General features: G+C 43.7%; 1 protein-coding gene across 2 annotated transcripts in view; it reads left to right on the top strand.

Moving 5' to 3' along the window:
• Positions 1-26,428, top strand: part of TSNARE1 (t-SNARE domain containing 1) — a 519,764-nt gene that overhangs the window by 10,187 nt on the left and 483,149 nt on the right. For both annotated transcript variants that reach the window (XM_071738512.1, XM_071738513.1), the window contains exon 2: positions 8,700-8,792. The gene's annotated coding sequence lies outside the window, so the exon portion shown is untranslated. The remainder of the gene's footprint in view (positions 1-8,699; positions 8,793-26,428) is intronic.

Here is a 26,428-nt window from a genome sequence, read left to right as displayed (position 1 = left end):
TCCTATGATCAGGAAGGAATGGCTCAGCAGCCTCTTCCACACCATCTTGTGTGGGTTGTAAAGCCCTTCTTATTTGTTGTTATGGTGAAAAACAAAGTAATTTTACTAATACTACTTCACTAATAAGGCCAAGGGAAAAAAAATAAAATAAAATGGTGGTGCTTGAAGTTGCTTTGAGGCCACTGCACCTTAGTTTGGCTTCTCAGTGTCGAGGACCTTCAGCTTCCATTAACTGCAGTTGGCCAAAGGTGGAGGTAGGTGGTAAAATGTGGGGGTTGAAGCCCCAGAAATGCTGTCCTAAGCTTTTTCATGCCTCTGAGTTAGAGAAAACTGCATGTTTTCTATATCCCTCTGAATTATTGATTGTGCACTGTAGGGAAGTTTCATAGGTACAGGTTGTTTTTCTGAAAATGTGAGGGCTTGCTCTTCTAGCCAAGTGCCAAACTGGCCCCTTGGTGATGTTAGCCAATGGTGTAAACACTGCTGCAATATCACAGTAAAATGGGATGCTGTGTCTCACTCACCTCTGCATTTGAAAAAGCAGATTTGCAGTCTCACTATGGGTATTTTCCTGATAATCATCCTTAGAACTTCCAGCAAATGGGTTTCTTCTCCTTTGCTCCAAACTATGGGGCAGTAGAAGAAAATTCAGTTCCCTGGTTGGTTTGGGTTTTGGTTGTCTCATATTTCTATATGAGGTATAAAGATCCTCTTAGGATCTTTATTTAGGTATAAAAATTTAGGTATAAAGAGCCTCTTTTTTGTGCATGGAAACCAAGGTCTGCTTGTTTTGTATTTTCACATTGTTTGGAGATATCTTTGTTTCCTTCTGTACGCAGAGATATCTCATGGGCTACAGGTCTTGCTCTGCTCTCTTTGTCCAGTTCCTTTTCTTGTTTGTCATCCTTTTAAAATTAATTAGAATTTATTAGAATCCCATACTTGGAACCAGGGCTGTGGGTCATGTTTATGAGACATCTCAACACAGACTCTAAAAAGAGGGGACAGAAGGAGTGGTTATTTTGTGGGCTCGAGATGCTGCTGGCTTCTTCAGCCCTATTGAGGTGCAACATTCCCTTGAAAGAAGGGCTGAGCTTTTGCTGCTTTTCTCTGCTGGCAGAAAGAAGAACAAGAATGTGAAGTTTGCTTTTTGCAAGCCAAGTGCTTTCAAAATATGTGATGCTCCTTGGGAGGGGGCAGTGATCTAATTCCTTGGAAGCAGGTTATGGCCTTCAGGGTAAGGCAGGGAATGGTCTTCACCAGTCTCTTAGTTGCAGGTGGATCTCCTTACCTGCCTCCCTCTACAACAGCTTTGGTGGAGGGAGGTTTACCAACCTGGTGACCTTTTTCATCTCACATTATCCAGAGCCTCAGATAATTGTCATGATCATTTGAGAGCATGGGTGGACATCATCCCAATGGACATCAGCTCGGTGGATGTCATCTCAATGGATGCCAACTTGATGGACGTCACCTCCAAGCCTAAAAGCCCTGTGATAAAGTCCTTGTAATTGACTGAAGCAATGATTTCTGGTGGTTCATTGTGCTCCATTTCCATTATTTATCTCCTTCTTGGGCAGGCTGAGGCTGATGATCTCCTCTGGTGAGCTGCACACCCACCACTTTGCAAAGTTGCTCTCCTAAGCAGAGAAGGGTGACCTTGCGCTTGTTGATTCCATAGCTGGGCTCCAGTGCTGGCTCCCTGCATTGCATCTCGTAAATAACTCTGGATTTCAGTTTCATTTCCCAGACCTGTTTACACCTTGCCAAAAATAATTATAACCTCTGAGACTGGGGGTTGGCTGGGCGAGAGGGAAGAAAGCACAGAAAAAACCTGCAGTCCTTGGGTTTTTGATGCGCTTTCATCAACACAGCGCTGCTGGCGGGACTGGGATCTCCCTTCTGTGGCATGAATCAGGCTGTGCTCACATTCACCCAGCATTGCTCCTCTTCTGGGCATGAGGTTTCTTCCCCTTCCTCTGCTCAGCATCATCTTAAATTCATGTCCTGGGCAATGCCTCCCTCGCCTGTTTTATTACTTCTTAATGTGTTTTCCCAAGTATGTCTCGCACTCGGATAAACCTCTCCCGGTTCCCTTGCCTCCAAAATTGGCTCTTTTTGCAGCCTTTCTCCTCCAGCTGCTGCTCTGCATCCTTCCCTCCATCCATGCAGTGGTACTTTTCTGCTTCTTAGCATTTTTTTTTTTTTTTTTTTTTGAGCACTTTGCAGCCTGCTCATCCTCCCCCAGAAGTGGACGGGTGCCCTGGCTCCCGGTTTTGCATCCGAGCCGACGTTCGCTGCGGAGCCTGTGGGGAAAGGCAAAAGTATTTTTAGTGTTCACTTCTGTGAGCTGCTCAGGGGGCCGCCCACAGTTGAGTATTAAAATAATGGCAGGGACATTGGGTAAGCTTTGCAGCAAAATGTTGAGATGCAAATTGCCATCTTAAGAGCGGGCCTCAAGGCGATTTTTTGGCAACGCACGCAGAGCTCCGGAGTGGTGTGTTTGGAATAAAGATTGCAGCAAGAGATTTCACCCAGAGGGCACGTTTGTCTCCTTTGTTCTGAAGCTTATCAAAAGCTGGTAATTTGGTGTTGGAAGCCAAGAGGGTGAAATGTGTGCACCTTTAAAAAGGTAGTAGATTAGCACTGGCAAACCAAAAAGTTAACGTCGCCTCTGTAACTTGAATTTCCAGGGCTGCAGAAGTAAAAAATCTGCTGTGTTTCATAAATCCTGGGCACTGCCAAGGGAAAGAGGTGGTTCTGATGGCTACACAGTTGGTTTGAGAAGATTAGAGATATTATCTGGCAATAAATGAGCTTGTGCCAGTTGACTCAGTGCTGCTCTGATTTTTATCTTCAAGTTGGTGATCAGCTACTTGGCTGTTTGAAACCTTGCAATAAGAAACTGGTTAAAATATGAATCCATTTTTAAAATTATTTTATTTTCCTGCTTTCCTGATGATGCTACTGGGAAGGAAACTGCAGTAAATTAGAATTAAAGCAGTGGTTTCATGGCACTTGATTTGCCACTGTCCAATCTGGTCCTTTGCCCATCAGTACAAGGCAGAGGGACCATATCTCCTTTCTGCCACCAAGCTCACTTCAATTCCACAGCTACTGTTGAGATGCTGTGAGGGTTTTCAATTGGTACAGAAGTTATCCTGTGTCAGTAAGGACAGAAAGCACTGACAGAGATTAGGAGAACCTATTACGTGCCATAGGACCACTGACCAGAAGTTTTTCTGAGTATTTGAGGATTGGGGAGCAGGTGGCAGCTTTAACCTCTTGGCAACGCCTTCTTCTTAAGGTTTTGAACCTTATTTTACTTGCTGTGTCTCTTTGTCCCATCTAATGATGCATTGAAAATATCATTGATGACTTGAACACTACCAATAGTTCAGGTGATTTCCCTCCTCTTACATACATCTCCCATTACCAGATCATAATCACAATTATTGAGCAATTCCTGTGTGCTGGTGATGGGTTTGATTCAACAGATATTTCCTGGACAGAGTTGACCAAATTTTTTGGCTTGTAAAAAAAAAAAAATAAATTAAAGCATCCTCAGCCATTGGATAGAAAGGCTGGGAGGCTGCACCTGCAATACTTTTTTCTCTGCTGTATGATTTTTCAGGGACTTAAATAATCTGAGCTGAAGTGTGTGTTGGACTTTTACACCCCATTAAGTCATCATGGGTGTGATGGGATGAGTGATGCCAACATTGCCAGCAACATGGTAGGAGAACATGCCCTGGAACTTGATTTTCTTCATTGTACATCACACTGATGTTAGATTTTAAGAAATCTTGGTTGACTTAAGAGATCTCTCTTAAGAGATGAGTTGAAATTTTTGGTTGAAATTGAGGAATCTGTGTCCAGGTTTGGTGGAATTTTAGTTAGAAAAATGCCAGTTTTAGAGCCTGGCAGTCAGAGGTAACTTAATGTGTGAGTGCTTGTTTAGGGTACAACTGCTGAATGGATAAACTTCACACAGTTTTAGTTTAATTACTTGTAAAATTAAAGTTTAAAGAGCCAGTGGTCTGCAGACTTGTCCCAGTGAGGTGATCAGTTGGGAAGTGAACTTGAGTCCTTCCATTTGTTCCAGTTCTTGAGGAGAGAGTGCTGTGGTTCTTCAGGAAATAGGTAGGTTCAGGAAATTTTTTTTTTCAGTATTATTATGGTACAAATCCTCTGGAATTCTTGGGGAAGGGCAGGTTTGTATCACAATAAATGCCTGGCTCTAGGATTGGAAACTGCCAGCAAATGAGGCAATTTTTTGAGAGCTTTGGGTTTTATTTGGGATTATTTTTGTTTGATTCTCTTAGATTTGTACAAATCTGCACCTTTTGGAGTCTGGAAAGGGCTAGAGGCTGGAAAGGGATGATATTCAGTGGAAACTGAAGTAGTTGGTAGGTAAATTCTCTTTCTTTTAGTATAGCATGGAAGAACCAGGTGACTGAGACCTTGTGGGAAGATGTTCTCCTGACTTTGATAGAAGTTTGTGTTGATCAGCTCTTATTTCACTTGTGTCCTTTTACTTTAATTATTCATTCCAACACCAGAAGACTTTTAAATATCAAATTTTGAGGGTGTTCTGTGCCAGAACTGCTTGGTTTAAGTGCAGATCCTGTTGGCAGGCATCTCAGGAGCTGCTGACTTCCCTCCTTCATAACCCTGTCCTCTCTTGTAGTTTTACCCTCCTTAAAAGTCAAACAGATTTGGTAAAACAGCAGAACATTCTAAAACATTCAAAGTACATAGGATTTCAGAAAGTGGTGGTCTAGAAAGTGCTGTCATGAGTATAAAACCCTGTGAAGAGCTACTGAGCAAGTATAAGAAAACCATCACCCATGAACATTTGTAGGGATGCTTTTAATTTTCTCTACACCCTGTTTTGTTTTGTTTTTTTTAATGTGATATTTTCAGGGATCTTCACAGCTGACTGTCATGCCCATGTTTCTGTCTCTCCAGATTGTCACTACTTTTCCTGATGTTTTCCATCCAATCTATGTTCAACTCTTTCTGCATTCAATCTCTTATTTTAAGGTCTTTAATGCAGGAATCATCTCCTTACTTGGTATTTATACAGCACATAATGTGATGCAGATCTGATTCCAAAGTGATGGTGTTGATAATACTTTCAAATTATTCTTGTAGTTAAGAATCTTGGGAATGCTGTTCTTTTATATATATATATATATATATATATATATATATATATATATGTAGATATGTGTGTGTATCTATAAATATATGATGAATATATATTGGCTAGGGACAAAAGAGACTGCAGCCTGTTAAAATTTGAAAATCTCACAAATAATAAGAACTATACATGTTTTTTTTTTTATTTTTTTCTGTCCCTCCCTTGTTCCCTTGGTTCCTTTGGTAGATATGATATCAGCTGCTTTGTGTGGGGAAACCAAAATGCCAAAACGGTGAACTCTGATCCCACTGGGTAAGAAACATTTTTGTAAAGCTGTGCATTTAGACTAATTCTGTCTGCCATAAAATGTGCTGAGGATTTGTGATCCTCAGCAGGCATTTGACAGATCTTAACTAGTTATGCTGTGTCTTGTCAATCAAAATTAAACGCCTACCTCACTCCTTCCTACTTTCTCTCTCTTCCAGCTTTTTTATTTAGGTTGGTCATTAAAATTGCTCATAACCATAGAAACGAGGAAAACCCGCCTCTTAAGTTCCAGATCTTTAGTGTGATATTCCTGTACTGACATCATGTGAGTTGTATATAAGATGTTTAAAAAAAAAAAGACACAAAAACCCCTGCAGGTAGGCAGAATTGTCATTAATTTCAACCCATAACAGAGTTCCTGTGGGTGCCAACCAAAGCTCCTGCCCCTCTTCCATTCTTTTGTGGTGTCCAGCATCCTGAGAGACTCTGCTGGCTGAGAAGATAAAGCTGGAGAAGAAAACAGAGAAATCTGTGGGATGAAAAGGGTGGGAGGATGAGATAAGGAGAAGTTAGGTCAGCAAGAAGTTGCATGGGCGACTCCGTGCTTGTTTATAATTTCAGTATTGGGTTTTTTTCCTTCTAGGGCTGCATGTACCATGCTTCAAACACAGGTGTTGGGTGCTCTGAGAGATGGGCATAATATTGGAATTTCTGTAAAACTGGGCCACCAGGTTTCTATGCTTAAGGACCTGAATCTCTGCTTGGAATGTGTGGCATGTGGCTTAGCTTGGTCTGAAGAATTGCAAGGTTTATTGATTTTGTTTGCAGAGGCTGTTTAAAAACACTTGACCCAAGGTGATAGAAACTCTTAGGACCCACAAACATCCTGAGATATCAGTGCTGGATTCTGTCTGCTGGACAAATAATGCTGGTTTCATTTGTAGACTGATCATTCCATGTGAAATTCCTAGAGACAAGATTTTGTAATTTTTTTTCCCCATCTGAAGTTACACTAAATCACATAAATATTAGGGTTTTTTTACAAGTGGAATGAGTAATCAATCAGATGAAAATAGTTCGCCATGGCTGCCAGCATTACTCTCTATAAGTTACTCAGTTTTGCTCTTTTTATGAATTTTATAGGAAATTGGTAGCACATGGGAAACAATGCAAATGGTCAAGGAGAGACTTTCGCAGGTACATGGTGGCAGAGCTGGAGGGAGCCTCTGATGCTTGCACTTTCCTGGGTCCTCTGAATGTGCTGAGATGTGTGCATCAGAGAAGGAGAAAATCAGAGAATCATAGAAAGGGTTTGTTTCAAAGGTTGTGATTTTTTTGCATAAGAATTAAGTACTTTTTCTATGATTGAATCACAGAATTGGCTGGGTTGGAAGGGACCTCGGAGATCATCAAGTCCAACCCTTGATCCACTCCCCCCGTGGTTCCCAGCCCATGGCACTGAGTGCCACATCCAGGCTCTTTTGAAATATCTCCAGGGATGGAGAATCCACCCCTTCCCTGGGCAGCCCATTCCAATGGCTGAGCACCCTCTCCAGCAAGAAATTCTTTCTAATGTCCAACCTAAACCTCCCCTGGCACAACTTGAGACCTCTTGTGCCCTCTTGTCTTGCTGAGAGTTGCCTGGGAAAAGAGCCCAACCCCCCCCTGGCTCCAACCTCCTTTCAGGGAGTTGTAGAGAGTGATGAGGTCTCCCCTGAGCCTCCTCTTCTCCAGCCTCAACACCCCCAGCTCCCTCAGCCCTTCCTCACAGGACTTGTGCTGGATCCCTTCACAGCCTCCTTGCTCTTCTCTGGACCTGCTCCAGCACCTCAATCTCCTTCCTGAGCTGAGGGGCCCAGAACTGGACACAGGACTCAAGCTGTGGCCTCACCAGCAGATTGAGAATCATAGAAAATACTGATGCTAGTGCAGGTTGGTGCATATATCCAGGAGTTACCTCTGCTTTTATATTTTTCTAACAGAAAAAAAAAAAATCATTTCCAAACCTGCTGAACGTGTATGCATAGATTTTGGTTACCAATATGGAGATGTGAACCTGTAGACAGGGGAGCTGGGGGTGTTCAGTCTGGAGAAGAGGAGGCTCAGGGGAGACCTCATCACTCTCTCCAACTCCCTGAAAGGAGGTTGGAGCCAGGGGGGGGTTGGGCTCTTTTCCCAGGCAACTCTCAGCAAGACAAGAGGGCACAAGAGGTCTCAAGTTGTGCCAGGGGAGGTTTAGGTTGGACATGAGAAAGAATTTCTTTATGGAGAGGGTGATCAGCCATTGGAATGGGCTGCCCAGGGAAGGGGTGGATTCTCCATCCCTGGAGATATTTCAAAAGAGCCTGGATGTGGCACTCAGTGCCATGGGCTGGGAACTGCAGTGGGAGTGGATCAAGGGTTGGACTTGATGATCTCTGAGGTCCCTTCCAACCCAGCTGATTCTATGATTCTATGATTCTGTGATCCTGATGCTTACTTAGATGTGTTCCAGGACTGGGAATTGTTCAAGTCATCCTACATCTCCTTGGTGGCAATGCACACACTTTGTCTGTCACTGTGCAGTGATTGCAAAGACTGAAGGCTGCCTCCTTGAGTAACTGCAGTGTGTCTTGATGTTTGGAAGGGCTCCAGGATGGAGATGAGGATTGTTCCTGAGGTAGTTGGATGTGAAAGTTTCATTATAGTCTATAGGAAGGCTTTTCTCTTGGGAAGATGAATTTTGACCTTTGGCCAGAAAAATAACAAGGAAGAAGTGTTGTGAGATGTAGCATGACAAGGTGTTGCTGAGCAACATCTTAAAATGTAAAGGTCTTACTTATTTACCCTATTTTCAGAAGCCAGCACTTGGCACTGTATTTTACCTTAAAAGCTCAACTTGCTAAGATGGAATATAAAACATGGGATTGCTAAACAGGGGAAATGGCAATCGTGTGAAATCACAACCTGCAGAAAATGAAAATTACTTGCTCTGTTTCACTGGTCGTCCTCTAATGTTTGCACCCTGAAATTAAAGGGAAGCAGTGGAGTTTTTTTTTTTAATGCATGTGTTACATTGTCAAGAGATATTGTATAGGCCAAAAGTGAAGCTTGCCTAATATACATATTTTTCTTTAACAAATTCCCGGGGTGTGAAAAATCCCAAAGGCAGCTGAATCTGAAGATATGGGTAAAACCTCAGTCTTGGGAATGCTGCACTTCAGGCTGGGTGAAAAAGAGTGGATGAAAACCTGCATGGACTTTTAACTTCTGATTTTCTCTTGTTTTTTTTCTTTTCCTTGAACAGAGACAATACTGCTGAGAGAGCCCTTGAGTCCCCTGGGCTATTGCTGCCTGTTGCCAAACAAGTGGCTCCACACACAAGGGAATAAAGTTGTGGGTGAGATTTTTATATTTTTTTTCTCCCTATTTTCTTTCTTTTATAATCTTTCCTCTTTCAGGTTCTTTATTTTATTGTGGCTGTTTTTCTCCATATCCCTTTAACTCAGAGATGATGCTACATCTTGTAGACTCAACCCTTGGAGTAGATGTGTGGGAGTGTTGTGGGCTCAGTGCTTGCAGATGTTCACCTCTGGATGGCTTATTCTGTTCTTGTGGTGGTTTCTTTGTTTTAACTGGTTAACATTGGGTGATCTTCATGCAAATTCTTCTCCTGACAGCTGATTTTGCCTGACACTTGGCTGGTTCATTAAGCTCCAGGATGGTCCCCACTGGCAGTGTGTTGACTTTTAGTTGGGCTCTTTGGCAAGTGTTAATGGGTGCTCTCTGCTAGGAACAGATGGTCAATGAACATTTAATTTTTCAAGGCATAACGGACTGTATTTGTAAAACCTATAGAGTTTTTAATCAGCAGAAATAGTTTTCTTAAACTACATCTGCTTTTCCCACCTGGAATGCCATTAACAGTAATTTGTATCGTGTCTAGAATAGCTGTTTCATGTTACTCGAGCTTAATACTAGGAAATAACTCATTTCTTGGCTATTTTTGGGTTGGTCTCAGTTTCTCCTGCAGAGAATACTTTAGAAAGTGCTCTAGACTTAGAAAAAAGGAAAGCTTTTATATACTTTTCAGAAGCAATTGGTTATCTTGCACTTAATTCTTACACAAAAAAATCACAACCTTTGAAACAACCCTTTAAAGGTGATTTTTTTTTTTTTTTCCTTCTGCCACTGTTTTCTGTATAGCATGGGGAGAATTGGCATGTTCCAGCCCCACTGTGTCTACAGAGCTAAGCAGATTTGCAACGTTCAGTAAATAGTATGCAAAAAGTATGCTTATTAACATCCTGAGTAATCACCAACAACAGAGTAAATACGAGGTTAATGAGATTAATGGGAAAGAGGAACATTAAGTGTTTGAGTGCTCCTCCCCATGGCCCCATAGCTGGTGGCAGCCCTTTTGCTGTTGAGGAGCCCAGCATGGCTATAGATTCAGTAGTGATTTTGCTGCTGTTCCCCATACAGTACTTAATGAGTTCCTACTGCTGGCATTTTTCTTTAGATACTGTATAATGTTATTAAATCCCACTCCCTAGTTTTGAGGTTTGGTTGTTGTTTGTTTTATTTTTTTTTTAATAAATCTTTATTAGTGCTTTTTCTTTATTTGTTTCTACTGCTAGAGCACATTGATAAGGAGTCTGATTAGCTCTTGTCTTCCAAATTCTTGTCCCAGGCATCTGGTACCCTCCTACATGTCTCCTCAAGGCCACCAGAGGGGTTTGCCCAAGGCTTTTCTAGGAAACGTGCTACCATCAGAACATTGTACTCAGAAGTACATTAAAATTTAACTCTTATTTTCTGATCATAAGCTCCATCCTGACATGATTTACTTTGCCCTTTACCTTTCTTCTTCCACGTGCTCTCCATCACGTTCTCCTGCAGGGAGAGAAAAACCCATTTCCAAGCAAACCCCTGACTTTATTTCTACAGTAGCAGTATCTCTCCACCCCTCTCTTCTCCAGGTTAATGGGTTTTCTGGACATGGTGTTCTCTGTCCATCTTCCTTTAGCATCTTCTGGTACTCATCAATGTGTTCACTGTTGTTACTGCCTCAGAATAGATTTTTCTCCACCCAAAACTGCATCTGCGTGGTTGACTCAAAGCTCTAGGCACCGACTCCCCTTACTGGTCAGTTGACAAATTGCAGCCTATTTTTTCTATTTTAAATGAAAATGCCTTCCCAAGAAACCTATTTTGGTTTTGCCCAAGATAAATCTTGTACTTCTGACCCTAGCTTTTCTTTTTAACTGTTGTTCTGATTAAACCATGAACCTTCAGCTTAAACAATTCAGGTAGAGTATGGGCACTGCATATTGCCTAAATGAATTATTCACCTCAGATTTGTTTATATTTCTTGGGAGGCTTTTGGGCTATTTTTTCCTGGTTTTGTTTATTTGTTTTGATTTTTTTTAGGGTTTTTTTTAGTTTTTTTTGTGGTGGTTTTTTTTTTTAGTATTGCAACTTATTTTCCTCCTATTTCAATTGAGTAGGGCAGTACTTTCTGTCTCCTATCAGCTCTTGCATTTGGTATGAGGATGACTACTGTCCACTATCCCAGCTTTGCCTGGGGATGAGATTTCCTTTCCAGACTTCATTCCTGGAAGTCTTCCCAACATTTTGGTATTGGTTGGGCAAAGCAGAAAAGCACCCAAGTGTTTCACCAGTAGGAGGGAGGAGATGGAATTCCACCAAATTGCTCTCCAACAACAAAGCTCAGAAAGGTCCTCTGGGTTCATCCTGACATAGAATCATAGAATTTGCTCAGGCTGGAAAAGACCTTCAAGATCACAGAGTCCAACTTAGTCCTAACCCTATTACCCTATTTCTGATGAACCCCACTACTAAACCCTGTCCCCAACCACCTCATCCAGGTGGTAACAACCACATGATGGGGCAGTGGTTTGCTGCTCTAGAGAACTAAGAATCACAGATTATTTTCTAATGTTTCTAATTTTCTAAGTTTGGGTTGGAAGGGACCTTTAAAGGTTATCTAGCCCAAACCTCCCTGTATTGATCAGGCTGTTCCCTCAGCTAACCTGATTTTGAGTATTTCCTGGGATGGGGCATCTATAACTGGGCTATAGGCATCTATAACCTCCCTGGGCAAACACTTCCACTGTTTCCCTCACTCTCATTTAAAAATATTTCTTCCTTAAAAGCTAAGAAGATGGGGCTTTGATAGAAACAGTTCCTTCTTTGCCTTGTGAAGAGATGATATAGGACAGTCTGAGGGAGAGGAAAGCAGCTCTTGAGTTCTCCTGTGGGATAATATCTCTCCTCTTCCTCCCAGTTCCTGTTATGGTTGGTAACTGGGAAAATACTTTAATTCAATGATGCTTTCTCAATGCTGAGGCTTTGGCCACGAGTCACATTATTGCTCAGGCTGCAGAGACCTCACACTGATGCTTCCACATGTTGCAGAGTAGTTGGACAGAGAGATGGGTGACCTGCAGGGCAGCAAGACCCTCAGAAAGGGAGGAAGGCTTTAAAATGAGTGGAGGGATTGCTTAGAGTTTCATTTTGATCTCTTTCCTAAGAAAAAGTGGCAGAAACAGCAAAAGTGTGTATGGGAGTGCAAGGGAGGGGCTTTCACATGTTCCTGTGTGAGGGGAGGGGAAAGTATTCAGCTTGCTGCAGTGTTACTAATATTTGTGTATGAGCACTTCAGATTTAACAAGAGATGTGAGAAATCTGTTTTGTAACCTCCTGAGTGGATGATTAAACCTTCCTCCTTTGCTTCTTTTTAACTGTGGCTGTCTTGAAGCTGCTATGCTTGTTTTCTTTAGAAATCATATTAAAAGCAAAGAGTGGCTTTGTTATTTATTTATTTCTGGTTGGAAGGAGCTTCTCTGACTGTCTTATGCAAAGGCACTTGAGCAGATCTCTCAGATGGCCAAGAAGAGGACAGAGAAGAAAATACTTAATGGAACATAAAGTCCTTTCTGGTTTTGCCTCAAAAGTAGAAGCCACTTGGCTATGTGTGTGTATCTAAACAGTTTTTATTCACATGATGCAACTCTGCTTTATCTGCCTGCTGCAGAAATGCCTTGATCAGTGGTAGGAACTGATTTAGGCTAATTCCCAAACTGTTCAGTGATAAACACAATGCCAGTTTCTTGCCACCTTGATTATAAACGTTGCATCTTTTTACATTTGTGTTTTGTTTTAGTTTTGATTTAATCTACTTGAAGGTTAAGAATTAAAGTGATGCAAGGCTGCTTCATGCTGAACTATACTGAAGGAGAATAATATCCCATTAAGCCAAGAGTCTTTCCTATGCATTATGCAGCACTAGGATGCTTTGGAGACAGGTGAGATGACTGCTTTGGCTTTAATTCTCCTAAAGACATAATACTGGATTACAGAATTTATGCAAGCCTGGCAATTGAACACAGATTTCCTGAACTGCAAAACATCATTTCAGTCTCAACACCTCCTTCCTGTCTATTTAAAAGTGAAACAATGAAGGGGATTTGATGTTGTTGTGTACTTGCCTTCAAGGTTTGAGGTCTGAGCTTCTTTAGTCTTCACGAGCTTGCTGAGTCAGGAATATTTATGGACTTGAATCCTCTTGTTTTGGCTCTGTGATAGTCAGAGGTGAAATAAAAAAGTGCATATATTGGGCCTTGTTTAGTGTTCAGGTGTGCTGAGGTGTGGGTTCCTGCACACCTCCATGGTCTCCTCTTTCAATGCTAAGGATTTCTGGGGAAATCTGGACATTGTCTGGAAGAATCAACTGAGAAACTGAGCCTGAAAGCTCTCCATAAAATAATGAGCTGTATCCTGTCATGATGGGATAAAGCTGGAGCTTGTATGGCATCATGCCATGGGAATGATGGAGAAGGATCTGTGGTCAAAACACCCCATCAGAAACCTCCTTCCTGCATGCTGACAGCACAGACCCCCACAAATATCTGTCCTGCTGTAGAAAGTCCAGCTGATAATCACTGAATTTAAGCAGTGGTGTAGGATACAGGTTTTGTGAACCTGTGAAAGTGCAAGACAAGGTTCCTGGGTCACTGATTTGGTTAAATTCAGATTTATTGGAGAGTAAATGGAAGCAAGGAGATTATAATCAGCATCAATCTGTCAGGAGGCTGGAAGCAATGCCCAGCTCACAACAAGTGTTTTTCAGGGCATTAGGTCCTCATGAAGCCTGAGGATCCCACACAGGTGCCTTTGGGAAGTCAGCTGAAGCCTGGGAAGCGTGCAGGAACGTGGAGCATGGGGTTGTTGGCACCTTCCTGTACTGGTGAGCTTGTCCCTGTGACTGAGGTAAAATACTTGGAAAGGATTCAACTTTTTAGACGTTGTGTGAATGCCACAAGTAAGCAAACCCCCTTGTTGAAGTAGCTTTTGATAGTTTGGAGCTTTTCAGCTGTATTTGGATTTGGATTGACAGTTTGGAGTTTGGATTGCCAGGAAGCTGAACATGAGCCAGCAGTGTGCCCAGGTAGCCAAGAAGGCCAATGGCATCCTGGCCTGGATCAGGAACAGCGTGGCCAGCAGGTCCAGGGAAGGGATTCTGCCCCTGTGCTCAGCCCTGGGGAGGCCACAGCTTGAGTCCTGTGTCCAGTTCTGGGCCCCTCAGCTCAGGAAGGAGATTGAGGTGCTGGAGCAGGTCCAAAGGAGGGCAACAAGGCTGGTGAAGGGAGTTGAGCACAGATCCTATGAGGAGAGGCTGAGGGAGCTGGGGGTGTTCAGGCTGGAGAAGAGGAGGCTCAGGGGAGACCTCATCACTCTCTACAACTCCCTGAAAGGAGGTTGGAGCCAGGGGGGGGTTGGGCTCTTTTCCCAGGCAACTCTGAGCAAGACAAGAGGGCACAAGAGGTCTCAAGTTGTGCCAGGGGAGGTTTAGGTTGGACATTAGAAAGAATTTCTTCAGGGAGAGGGTGATCAGACATTGGAATGGGCTGCCCAGGGAGGGGGTGGATTCTCCATCCCTGGAGATATTTCAAAAGAGCCTGGATGTGGCACTCAGTGCCATGGGCTGGGAACTGCAGCGGGAGTGGATCAAGGGTTGGACTTGATGATCTCTGAGGTCCCTTCCAACCCAGCCAATTCTATGATTCTATGGTTTGTTTGAGATATTCCATGTGCCTTGCCTTAAGAGTGCACTTTAATGTATTTTTGAGTCATTCTCATCTAATGTTGAGGTTGAGAAAGAACAACCCTGGCTTGCCTACCCTCCCAAACAAAAAGGATGAGGAAAAAGTGTGAAATAAACAAAAAGAGCTTGTCATGAAACCTAAATTCACTTAGAAACATCTGTTTCAGAGGGCCATCTTTAGAAGGTCATTCTGTACTGCTGCACTACATCAGAGAACTGGGGAACAGCAGCACCTCTGTCCTGAGCAGTTCTCTAGAGGTCTTTCTGTAGGTTTTTCTGTTAATCCTGATGGAGTATTTTATCTCAGTGTCTCCAAAGGGTAAAATGAAGGAATAGATACTCTGAGGGATTAATTAAGGCTGGAGAGGGATTGGTTACAAGGGCCTGAGGTGATAGGATCAGGGGCAGTGGTTTTAAATTAGAGAAGAGTAGGTTTAGATTGGATGTTAGGAGAAGGTTCTTTACCATGAGGGTGGTGATGAACCAGGTTGCCTGAGGAGTTAATTGAGGCCTCATCCCTGGAGAAATTCAAGGTGAGGTTTGATGAGGCTCTGAGCACCCTGGATCTAGTTGAGGGTGTCCCTGCTTACTGCAGGGGATTGGACTTCATGACCTTTAGAGGTCCCTTCCACCCCAAATTCTTCTGTGATTCTGTAATATGGAGTGAATTAAGTGTTTGTGAAAGGCATGGAAAGCTGCAATTGCATCCACGTGCTGGAAACAGGGAGTGAGATTCTGTGTTGTCCATGGGGAAGTTGTGAGCCAGAGACTGCTGTAGCTCCTCCTGCTGATGGACTTGGCTGCTGTAGGTCAAGAATTTGTCTAGTCCAGGCATGGAGTACAGGATAAAGACTGGTTTTTTGCTTGATGTGTGCTTAGATCAGATAAAAAGGGGAAGAATACCCCCAGCTCCCTCATATTTCGTAGCATCAGTTATAAAAGTAGTTGGAATAAAAACCCTCAGGGGTGTCTCTTTCCTTGCAGTTTCAGTAAGTGCTGAAATCACACCAAATCCTTGTGCTGACTGTGAGGATGTGGTTTCTTGGCCCCAGAAGTTCCATCCCAACATCTTCCCCTGGCTCCCAGTCACAAGGCAGGAATAACACAGGCCACTGGGCAAGGAGATGCTTTCTTTAAGAAACATCCAGGATATATTTTCCACTGAAACTTAAGCTTTCAAACAACAAAAAATTAATTCAGCTCCTCCCAATTTCAAAAAGGATGATAAGGTGGCTGGAGCACCTCTGCTATGAGGACAGACTGAGAGAGTTGGGGTTATTCAGTCTGGAGAGAAGAAGGCTCTGAGGAGACCTTATTGGAGCCTTCCAGTATCTGAAGGGGCTACAAGAAAGCTGGGAAGGGATTTTTTAGGATGTCAGGGAGTGATAGGATATGGGAGAATGGCTTCAAACTAGGGGAGGAGAGATTTAGACTGGAAGCTAGGAAGAAATTCTTCCCCATGAGGATGGTGAGACCCTGGCACAGGTTGCCCAGAGAGGTGGTGGAAGCCCCATCCCTGGAAGTTTTTAAGGCCAGGCTGGATGGGGCTCTGAGCAACCTGACCTAGTGGGAGGTGTCCCTGCCCATGGCAGGGGGGTTGGAATGAGATGATCTTAAGGTCCCTTCCAGGACAATCTATGATGCTAGATTGACCCTGTGTCCAGTTCTGCAGCTCCTCTTACAAGAAAAACATGGAAGTGCTGGAGGGTGTCCAGAGAAGGTCCATGAGAATGATCAGAAAGGGCCTAATAGAAACATTCTGTTTGGATGCCAGCTCTGGAACCCCCAGCACAGGAAAGATATAGAACTGTTGGAGATGGTCCAGAGAAGGGCCACAAAGATGAGCAAAGGGCTGGAGCAGCTCTGCTATGAAGACAGAGTGAGAGAGTTGGGGTTATTCAGTCTGGAGAGGAGAAGGCTCTGAGGGGACCTTATTGGAGCCTTCCAGTATCTTCAGGGGGCTACAGGAAAGCTGGGAAGGGATTTTTTAGGATGTCAGGGAGTGATAGGACATGGGGAATGGCTTCAAACTAGAGGAGGGGAGATTTAGATTGGAAGTTAGGGAGAAGTTCTTCCCCATGAGGGTGGTGAGACCCTGGCACAGGTTGCCCAGAGAGGTGGTGGAAGCCCCATCCCTGGGAGTTTTTAAGGCCAGGCTGGATGGGGCCCTGAGGTGTCCCTGCCCATGCAGGGGGGTTGGAACTGGATGATCCTAAAGGTCCCTTCCAACCCTGAAAATATGATTCTATGAGATGCCTAATGAGAAGCTTACAAGAAGAGGATAGGAGTGTCCTCTGAAAAGGAGTCTGAGGGGATTGGTCTCTACAACTACCTGAAAGGAGGTTGTAGCAGGGTGGGTGTTGGCCTCTTCTCCCAAGTTACAAGTGACAGAACAAGAGGAAATGGCCTTAAGTTGTGCCAGGGGAGGTTTAGATTGGGTACTGGGGGCAATTTCTTCCCTGAAAGGCTTGTCAGGACTTGATAATCTTAAAGGTCTTTTCTGATCAAAGTGATTCCATGATTCTATTCTGTCAATGCCCTGTTCCTGCAGGACACAAGACCAGGATGGGAGCCAGACCAGGTAGCTATTCCCTGGGGGTACTGACACCTATTTTGGGTTTATTCCTGTGACCCAGCAATTTTTGGAACAGTCCAGGTGTTATTCTGCTGCCCGGGCTTGGTGGTGTTTTTTTTTTTTGTCACCTTCTCAGAAATAGCTCTCAACTCAGCTTGCTTTTTTTAGAAAAGTGCTTTCATCATTTGTAATACTAAAGGCTCTCCTGCAATGGAGGAGTTTTTTGGCTGTTATTTTTAACTGAATGTTTCATTGATCTGATTTATAGCATGAGCTGCTGGCTGCTGTGTTAGGATGAGAGCAGAGAGCTAACTCTGTGGTGTGGGGTTGGAAAGGAGCAGTGTGGGAAGGTCTTGAGTTATCTTCCTTGTCAGAGCTAATGCATCAGTGAGCTGCAGCCCAAACATGCCTTTTTGCATCATTTTAATAAATTCAGGGCTCTGTTGTCTTTTAAGTGAATCCGTGGCCTTCAGCCCCATCTGACCCTGGTGTCCTGATGTCTCCCTGCTGAGCCAGGTTGAATGCTTGATTCCTTTCAAATGAAACCCTACCAAAAATTAAAAAGTGACTTAGGTTTTGGGGAGATGAGATGTAGTCTTAGCTCTTAAGAAGCATCTTGCTGTTCTTGCTTGGATTCCCAGCTGGGGAAGCTGAGTGCCAGCCATCAGGGCATAGAATCAGAGAATGGTTTGGGTTAAAAGGAACCTTTGAAGGTCATCTAGTCCAAGTCCCCTGCCATGAGCAGGGACATTTTCAACTAGATCAGGTTGCTCAGAGCCCCATCCAAGCTGTCCTTGAATGTTTCCAGGGATGGAACATCTACCACCTCACTGGATATAGCCTGGGCCAGTGTTTTCATAGAATCATAGAATCATCTGGGTTAGAAGGGACCTCAGAGATCAAGTCCAACCCTTGATCCACTACCCCTGCAGGTACTAGACCATGGCACTGAGTGCCACATCCAGTCTCTTTTTAAATATCTCCAGGGATGGAGAATCCACGCCTTCCCTGGGCAGCCCATTCCAGTATTTGATCACCCTCTCCGTAAAGAAATTCTTTCTAATGTCCAACCTAAACCTCCCCTGGCACAACTTGAGACCTCTTGTGCCCTCTTGTCTTGCTGAGAGTTGCCTGGGAAAAGAGCCCAACCCCCCCCTGGCTCCAAGCTCCTTTCAGGGAGTTGGAGAGAGTGATGAGGTCTCCCCTGAGCCTCCTCTTCTCCAGCCTCAACACCCCCAGCTCCCTCAGCCCTTCCTCACAGGACTTGTGCTGGATCCCTTCCCAGCCTCCTTGCTCTTCTCTGGACCTGCTCCAGCACCTCAATCTCCTTCCTGAGCTGAGGGGCCCAGAACTGGACACAGGACTCAAGCTGTGGCCTCACCAGGGCTGAGCACAGGGGCAACCCTGTATCATAAAAAATGCCACCCCTATCATAAACAATTTGATTTTCCAACCCTTTTTTAGTTTAAAACTCTTATCTCTGACCCTATTGCAACATGCTGAGACCTTGATTGGCATGGTAGGGTGGAAGGTTGTTTATTCTGGGCAGTGCCCAGACAGGGAGTTCAAACCCTCCATTTTTTATGCTGTGCCACATAGGAAGTGTGAACCAGAACTGGGAACCCCTGAAACCTTCAGTGATGGGTTTGAGTGTTCAGCTCAGTCCTATCCAAGACTGTAAATAAAGCTGGAAGCCTGAGGAATGGGTTATTTTTCTACTTGGTGAACCAGAAAATTAAATACAACTTCAGTGTTTGGGGCACGGGTATGTATGTGAGAACAGATGAGTGCTATTAAGTTGTTTTCAGAAGTGGAATTTTTTTTTTTTTTTTTTTCTTTTTGATGGTCTGAAGTCTCTCACTTTCCTTAAGGCTTTCTCCTGTCTCTCTCTTTCTGCCTCTTCCACTTTAGTAGGGTGGCTGAATTAATCACAACAGGGTACACTTCACTGATTTGGGCTTTTCTCTTCTACCCAACCATCAATGAACATGTTTGTGAAGCACATAAGGACTTAATATCTCAATGTCCCTGGGGGAAACACAGGAGAATTCCAGTAACAATCTGTTTTTTTTGGTATCATCCAGTCAATCAGTTTGTTTCCAGGTGTAGAATACCCATGGATGGTGCTTGCTGCCCTTCTGGTATTTGGGAGGATGCTTTGGAGAGCAAACAGAGACATGGAGGGGGCTTGAAGCTGCAAAAGAGACCCATCCATGGGGGATGTGGAGCCATTGTGACAGAAGTTTTCTGGGGATACAGAATAAGGGAGCAGGAGCTGCTGTGGCAGGAAGCATTTTGTAGGGATCATCAGTAGGGATGCTCAACAGTTGTTGGCTTTGAGTCTTACTCTGCAATGCTCAGGTCTATGCTGTGTAGAAGTGTGGGGTTTTATTACTGCTAAGGCATGTGTTGAGCAAAGAAAATGGACTTGGAGGTACTTCAGTTGAAAACAAGTGTGTATTTTTTTTTCAAGATAGTGTTCTGGATAGTTAGGGAATTTCCCTTAGTCTTTCAGATCCCAAATAGCTGGATTTCCTGACATTCAAGGTACATGGTGCATGCCCTCTCTTCCCCTGGAAGTGGAACCAAAGAAATATTAATGAATTATGCAAAGTAGGACTTCTGTAAGGTCAGAGTGAGCATCTTGATTAATGTTAGAGATCCTGAGTTGTCTTGTGGCAAGTGTGTCCATGTGGATGGTCCAGAGCTGGAAAGGTAGGAGGAGATTCAGCCTGTCCTGTAGACTCAGTTTCTTCATACTTTCTTGTTTTCTCCAGCATGGAGCATGTTTTCTCCAGCATGGAGCCAGTTTTTCTCCAGCATGTTTTCTTCAGCATGGAGCTCTCAACTGGAATTTGGACCATGAAGGAGTCACTCAAGTCAGTAACACAGTGCTGTGAGTCCATTGCCTGCTGAGCTGGCTGGGTTGCTGGGACATCTTCTCCAGTCCATGCTTTTGACAAGCCAGGTTGGACCATATGATCCTTGAGGTCCTTTCTAACCTGGTGTTCTATGATTCTCTGATGCCATGAAATAAAGACCTCCATCATCTTCTTCCAACCAAACCATGTAAGGAGTTTTTTCCTTTACTTGGGAAACTATGTTTTCATTGGATGATGGTGTTGAGAGGGAAGAAGTGAAATCTACATTTCTTATCTCTTACAAAAAGTCTGAAAGCTGAAGTAAAGCTATCTCAGGGCACTGTCTCAGGGCAGCAATCTTTTGCACTGTGCTGGAGGGGGATCCTGGTTACCAAGGAATGAGCCAGCTGGGAGATGGGAGATAATTCCAAAGTATTTATCCATGTTGGTCTGTAGGGCTTTGCCAGGAAGGAGGTTCCTGTCACACTGGGTGCTGCTACAGGTGGCACAAATGAAAATCTTGTAAGCTTCCTTGTAAGTTGTTCTGAGCTTCTGAAGATGAGTATTCTCATGTGTCTGATGTGAGGAAGGCTCTTGCACACCCTGACTTCCTCTCTGGATGCTTTTTTCCCTGACTGCCCCAATTAGCTCCTCTTGTCTATTGTTTTTTGTAAACTTTTCTATTACCTTCTGTTGACTTCAATTTACCAGTGACCTTTCATGCAGTCTGAGTGCAGTATTCTTGGTCCTGTGAGCAATATAAACTGTCTCAAATTCTACCTCTCCCCCTCCATCCATCTCAGTTTAGTTATGCAGGAGGATCATGCCTTTTCCCATGGAGTTTGCCTTCAGAATTGAAGATGCTGGTGGGAGACACTGGGTAAAATGAACTGCTTTAGATAGTTCAAGCTGTCCTTGAATGTTTCCAGGGATGGAGCATCTACCACCTCACTGGATAGCCTGGGCCAGTGTTTTCATAGAATCATAGAATCACCTGGGTTGGAAGGGACCTCAGAGATCATCAAGTCCAACCCTTGATCCACTACCCCTGCAGGTACTAGACCATGGCACTGAGTGCCACATCCAGTCTCTTTAAATATCTCCAGGGATGGAGAATCCACCACTTCCCTGGGCAGCCCATTCCAATGTCTGATCACCGTCTCCGTAAAGAAATTCTTTCTAAAATCCAACCTAAACCTCCCCTGGCACAACTTGAGACCTCTTGTGCCCTCTTGTCTTGCTGAGAGTTGCCTGGGAAAAGAGCCCAACCCCCCCCTGGCTCCAACCTCCTTTCAGGGAGTTGGAGAGAGTGATGAGGTCTCCCCTGAGCCTCCTCTTCTCCAGACTGAACACCCCCAGCTCCCTCAGCCCTTCCTCACAGGACTTGTGCTGGATCCCTTCACAGCCTCCTTGCTCTTCTCTGGACCTGCTCCAGCACCTCAATCTCCTTCCTGAACTGAGGGGCCCAGAACTGGACACAGGACTCAAGGTGTGGAAGGACAGAGGTGATTGATTATCATCATTCTCCTCTCTTGAGCATCATTGTCCTCTGAAGGACAGAGATGCTTGGTAATCCTCAAGCCTATTCCATGGAAGAGCCATCCCTGTGCTGTGCTGCTCCTGTGTGTCCAGGGAAAGCTGTTGAGGGCCAGGGAGGGGCTGAGAATCCCTTCCCTGGACCTGCTGGCCACACTCTTCCTGATCCAGGCCAGGATGTCATTGGCCTTCTTGGCCACCTGGGCACACTGCTGGCTCCTGTTCAGCTTCTTGTCAATCCAGACTCCCAGGTCCCTTTCTGCCTGGCTGCTCTCAGCCACTCTGTGCCCAGCCTGGAGCTCCCCATGGGGTTGTTGTGGCCAAAGTGCAGGACCCGGCACTTGGCCTTGTTGAACCTCATCCCATTGGAATCAGCCCAACTCTCCAGTCTGTCCAGGTCCCTCTGCAGAGCCCTCCTGCCTTCCAGCTGATCCACACTCCCCCCCAGCTTGGTGTCATCTGCAAATTTCCTGATGATGGACTCAATCCCCTCATCTAAATCATCAATAAAGATATTAAACAGAACTGGGCCCAACACTGATCCCTGGGGGACACCACTGGTGAGCGGCTGCCAACTGGATCAGCACCGTTCAGCACCACTCTCTGGGCCCGGCCCTCCAGCCAGTTCTTAACCCAGCACAGGGTGCTCCTGTCCAAGCTGTGGGCTGACAGCTTTTTCAGAAGACGGTGTCAAAGGCCTTCCTGAAGTAAAAAACTATCAATGAAGTATCTTACTAATGATAATTTTATTTATCTAGAAGTGAAGGGATACAAAGGAAAAGATAGCATACGACAGCAATTTGCTGGAATTCTGTTTTCAATCTCTTAATTCAATGTTTATTTGGTGTTTCTTATAGTTCGGGGTTTTTTTCTGTTATCTCAGTGTAATAAAGAGGATGAGGAATAATTTCTTTTCCCAGCTGCATTACTGTATCACAGTGGCTTCTTTAATTTGGTGGTTATATCTGAAACAAACAAGATGAAACAAATGGATGATTTCAATTGAATGCTATTAAGGTCTTTATTATATAGATTCATATAATCATAGAACAGTTTGGGTTGGAAGGGACCTTAAAGATTAGTTCCAACTCCTCAGCATGGGCAGGGACACCTCTCACTAGATCAGGTTGCTCCAAGCCCCATCCAACCTGGCCTTGAACACTTCCAGGGAGGGGGCAGCCACAACTTTCCTGGGAAACCTGTTCCAGTATCTCATCCACCCTAGATGAAATAATTTATTCCTAATGTCTAACCTAAATCTACCCTCTTCAGAAAAGAAAGAAAAATGGGGCTTGGGGTTTTTTTTTTCTTGACTTATTTTCACGTATTTCCCATTATCCCAGTTAGACAGACCTCTGTGTCTTCTTCACTGTGTTTTTTCTGGGACAGGAGGCAAGGATGCTTGTGTCAGCTGATTTCCCCATCTCACAACTGGAAATGCCAAGTTGGGTCACTGCAATAAAAGCAGCTGGGACTTGGTTAGGAGCTGGACTAATAGGAACTCTGGCAAGTGTGTTTGCCTTTGCATGCTTCCTCTGCACCTGGAATTGTTTCCATCTGCTTGAGATGGCTTTTGATTGGAAACCTACAGGTGTGTTGCTGTATTTTTCTTAGTAATCTCTGGCACTCCTTTTATTTTTACACTGCAGTTTAGTGGAAGGGCTGTTGAGCTCCAGCTGTGTTGGCATTCATCAATTTTGCTCTGACTTGACTGCAAACAAGGCTGTGCCTTAGATGGGAAAAAAGTCTTTGAAATAGAAAAGTAAATTCATGAAATGAATGATGCAGCTCTGGTTTTTGGAGTAAAGTGACAAAAACGAGGTCATTGCTTAATTAAACTACACCTTTTCTTTAAGTCCCCTGGCCTACTTAATTATGATCCCAATTTCTGGATCAAATGGGAGGATAATGAGGGTGGATGCACTTGCCAGAGTGTGACAGATTTCTCTTGGAAACACACTGGAATTTGCTGGTTGGGCACTGGATACTTGGGGAGCAAGAACAGAGTCTTCAGTCAGTGGTTGTGGGACATCTGCTCCTCACAGGAGGTTTTTGGGCAGCAATGTAGTGGTACCCTGGTGCTTGTCAGACTTCATATATGTGAGGAAACTCAAGTGATTGAAGTGACTTGAGGGCAGGAGCAATAAATGAGCAGCTACACCACTGGTGACTACAACACCTTGACCTTGGTGTAGGTGAAGACACCAACCAGGATGCATCAAAAGGAGGCTCAGGAGGAGGATCTCCACCTACTCTCCACACTCCATCTACTGAAAAGCAAGTAGAAGGCACCTGGTTTCCTACAGATGTGCCTTTCAGCTCCTGACACATCTTCTGCCACCACCAGAGAAATCATAACTTTGGCTGGTTGCCCTTTTTTCTTCTTGTAGGTATTTTCATGCTGGGTGGTTGCAACAGCTTTGTGGTTTGGACCACTTTTCCACATTGGTGTTCACTTACCTTTCTTTCCTTGATTCAGGCCTTTAAATTTCACTCAGCTTCTGTGGTGGTAAATATGGGTTAGAAATTTTTTTTTTTTTTTTTTTTTTTTAATATATTTTTTTATTTCTTTCCAATTTGATTGCAGGTGGCCAACAGCTTCAAGTTTTGGGAGCAGCTGAAAGAGCAGAACAAGACCAGTAAATGAAAAAGTCTGTGTAGACCACTGATGGCTCTTGTATCACTGAAATTTATTGGGGTGTTCATCACCACGTTTCAGGGAAAGGCTGAGAAAGTGGCATCTGTCACTCCACAACCACGGGAAATATGGGAATTGTTTGGAAATAGGGGAAAACTATAGGATGAGTGACTGGAGGCAGTGCCATGGTAACAAGTAGTAAAGACTTCTCTGTCTCTTCCAGAAGAGAGATGGGGAATCTCTTCCAGAAAGATGAGGAGTGTCAAGAAATGCATCTCCTAGCACTTCTGCATCTCTTGTGACACAGCATCTCTCTTGACTTTTCATAGCCTATTTGTGGAAGTATTCAAGGAACATTTTCTCCTACATATTCTTCCATCTGTCTTTTTCCCAAATTCACTGGCCTTGGTGTATGCTTAAGAATAGATTTGCTTTCTGCATTATGTTGAGCAGGCAGTTAATTTCTTTTTTGGCCTTCCTGTGTTTAGATGGGAATATTTTTAGTGCCTTACGTGATGGCTGTTTCTGAGTTGATTTGTAGTTTGAACTTTTTTATCCCTCTTTAAATGCTGAAGGGAAAACTTGATCAACATCTTAATCCAAAATATATTTGGGGCTGTTCTGTCACCTGGACCAGGTAGTGCAAGAACCTTTTTCCTGGCACTTAATTATTTTTTCACATTGTTTATAAAAGACATTTTCAAGAATGGGTGAACTGTGCTCTGGACATTTACCAGTCCACCAGGACATTTTCTTGGTTGTACAGCCCTGAATAAACATGGAAAAAAGGAGCCCAAAATATCACCCTTTCCCCCAAAAAAGTGTGAAATGGGAAGAGATTATTTTTCCATGTAAACTTTTTTTAATTAATTTTATTAAATTTTTTAATTGGCTTTCCCACAGTATCAGTGATTAGGTGGGATTTTAGTTCTGTTTGCCACTTATCCCATCTTAAGCTCCCTGCCAGATAACTGGGGATGTTCCTTTCTTTTCTGTACAAGAGATAATGCAGGCAAGAGCATCTCAAATGTTCTTAAGATCAGAAGATAAGGAAAAAGCTCCTATAAAACTGCATCTATCTGGGATGTGGTGTATCTCTTGAATGCAGTGTAATTGGGCCACGTTCAGCAGCATAAATTCTGCCACAGGTTGGCATCTGCTTCTCAGAAGGTTTAGTGGTGCCTTTAATTACAAGTAGTACAGGAATTGCCTGGTGAAACACAATGTTCATTCAACTCAAGAATCTCTCTTTTGCATGGTGACCAGTGCTAGGATGCTCAAAAGAAGAAAAAATAGTGCAAATATGGTGGTAATTTCTCCCTGGGGTTTCTCCCAGTAGTTAATCCCTAAGGATGGTTTAAGCATTTGTGTTACAGCTTAGTTGCAACAACTTTGGCTGCTTTGGGTATGTGCTTCCCTAAACCTTTAGATGTTTGAGTTCTTGGCCTGTGTTACAGTTCAATTCATCAAAAAATTTCATTTATCTCTTAAAAATTTCCTGACTTCTAAAGGTTCCAGATGTCTTCTCTAAACCCTTTCTTATTAAGTTAATTTCTGCTGTGTTTGGGGTCGTTCTCCATCCCGAATCAAACATTTCTCCTCCTTTCTCCTCCATCATCATGTGCCAGGCAGCATTTTTGCTGATCTTCTGCTCCTGAGCATTTTGCCTGCTCCTCCTCCTCCTCCTCATCATCATCATCATCATCATTCAAGACCTGGTTCAATGAGGACTTGAGCAACCTGGTCTAGTGGGAGGTGTCCCTGCCCATGGCAGGGAGGGGTTGGATCTTCAGGTCCCTTCCAACCCAAACTGTGATTCTATGATTATGTGATAAATGCTGCTGCACCACTTATTTTACCTGATAATCTTATAATAATCATGTTTTATGTTATAATAAACTGTATTATTCTGTCTTCTTTCATACTTATCCTACTGCTTGCCTGAAAGAGGTAGCCTTGGGCAAAGTAGCCTTCTTTTAGGTGGTCAATGATGACATCCAGACCCTTTTTTGTTTGATTTCCATTAGTTTTAGGATCATGCATGTTACAGTATTTCTCCATCATCTCTTTATGTTTATTGAGCCTGGTGTAGCTCGTTCTAAGAAACAGCAAAGCAAATTTCCTAAATACTTTTTTTGCAGGAGGAAATATCAACTTGAAAGCTCAACAAGGCAACGAGCTGGCTTTTGGGGTCCATGAGCTGCTCTGAGGGTCTTGACATTTTTTTCCCTTTCTTGATGGGTTCTCCCCCTTGCTCATGAGCTGAGCATGATCCTGGGTGGATCAGGTTTGCTTC

The sequence above is a fragment of the Heliangelus exortis genome, chromosome 2, assembly GCF_036169615.1.
Source record: "Heliangelus exortis chromosome 2, bHelExo1.hap1, whole genome shotgun sequence".
In the NCBI taxonomy this organism is placed as follows: Eukaryota; Metazoa; Chordata; class Aves; order Apodiformes; family Trochilidae; genus Heliangelus; species Heliangelus exortis.
This window is presented reverse-complemented; position numbering and strand designations above follow the sequence as displayed.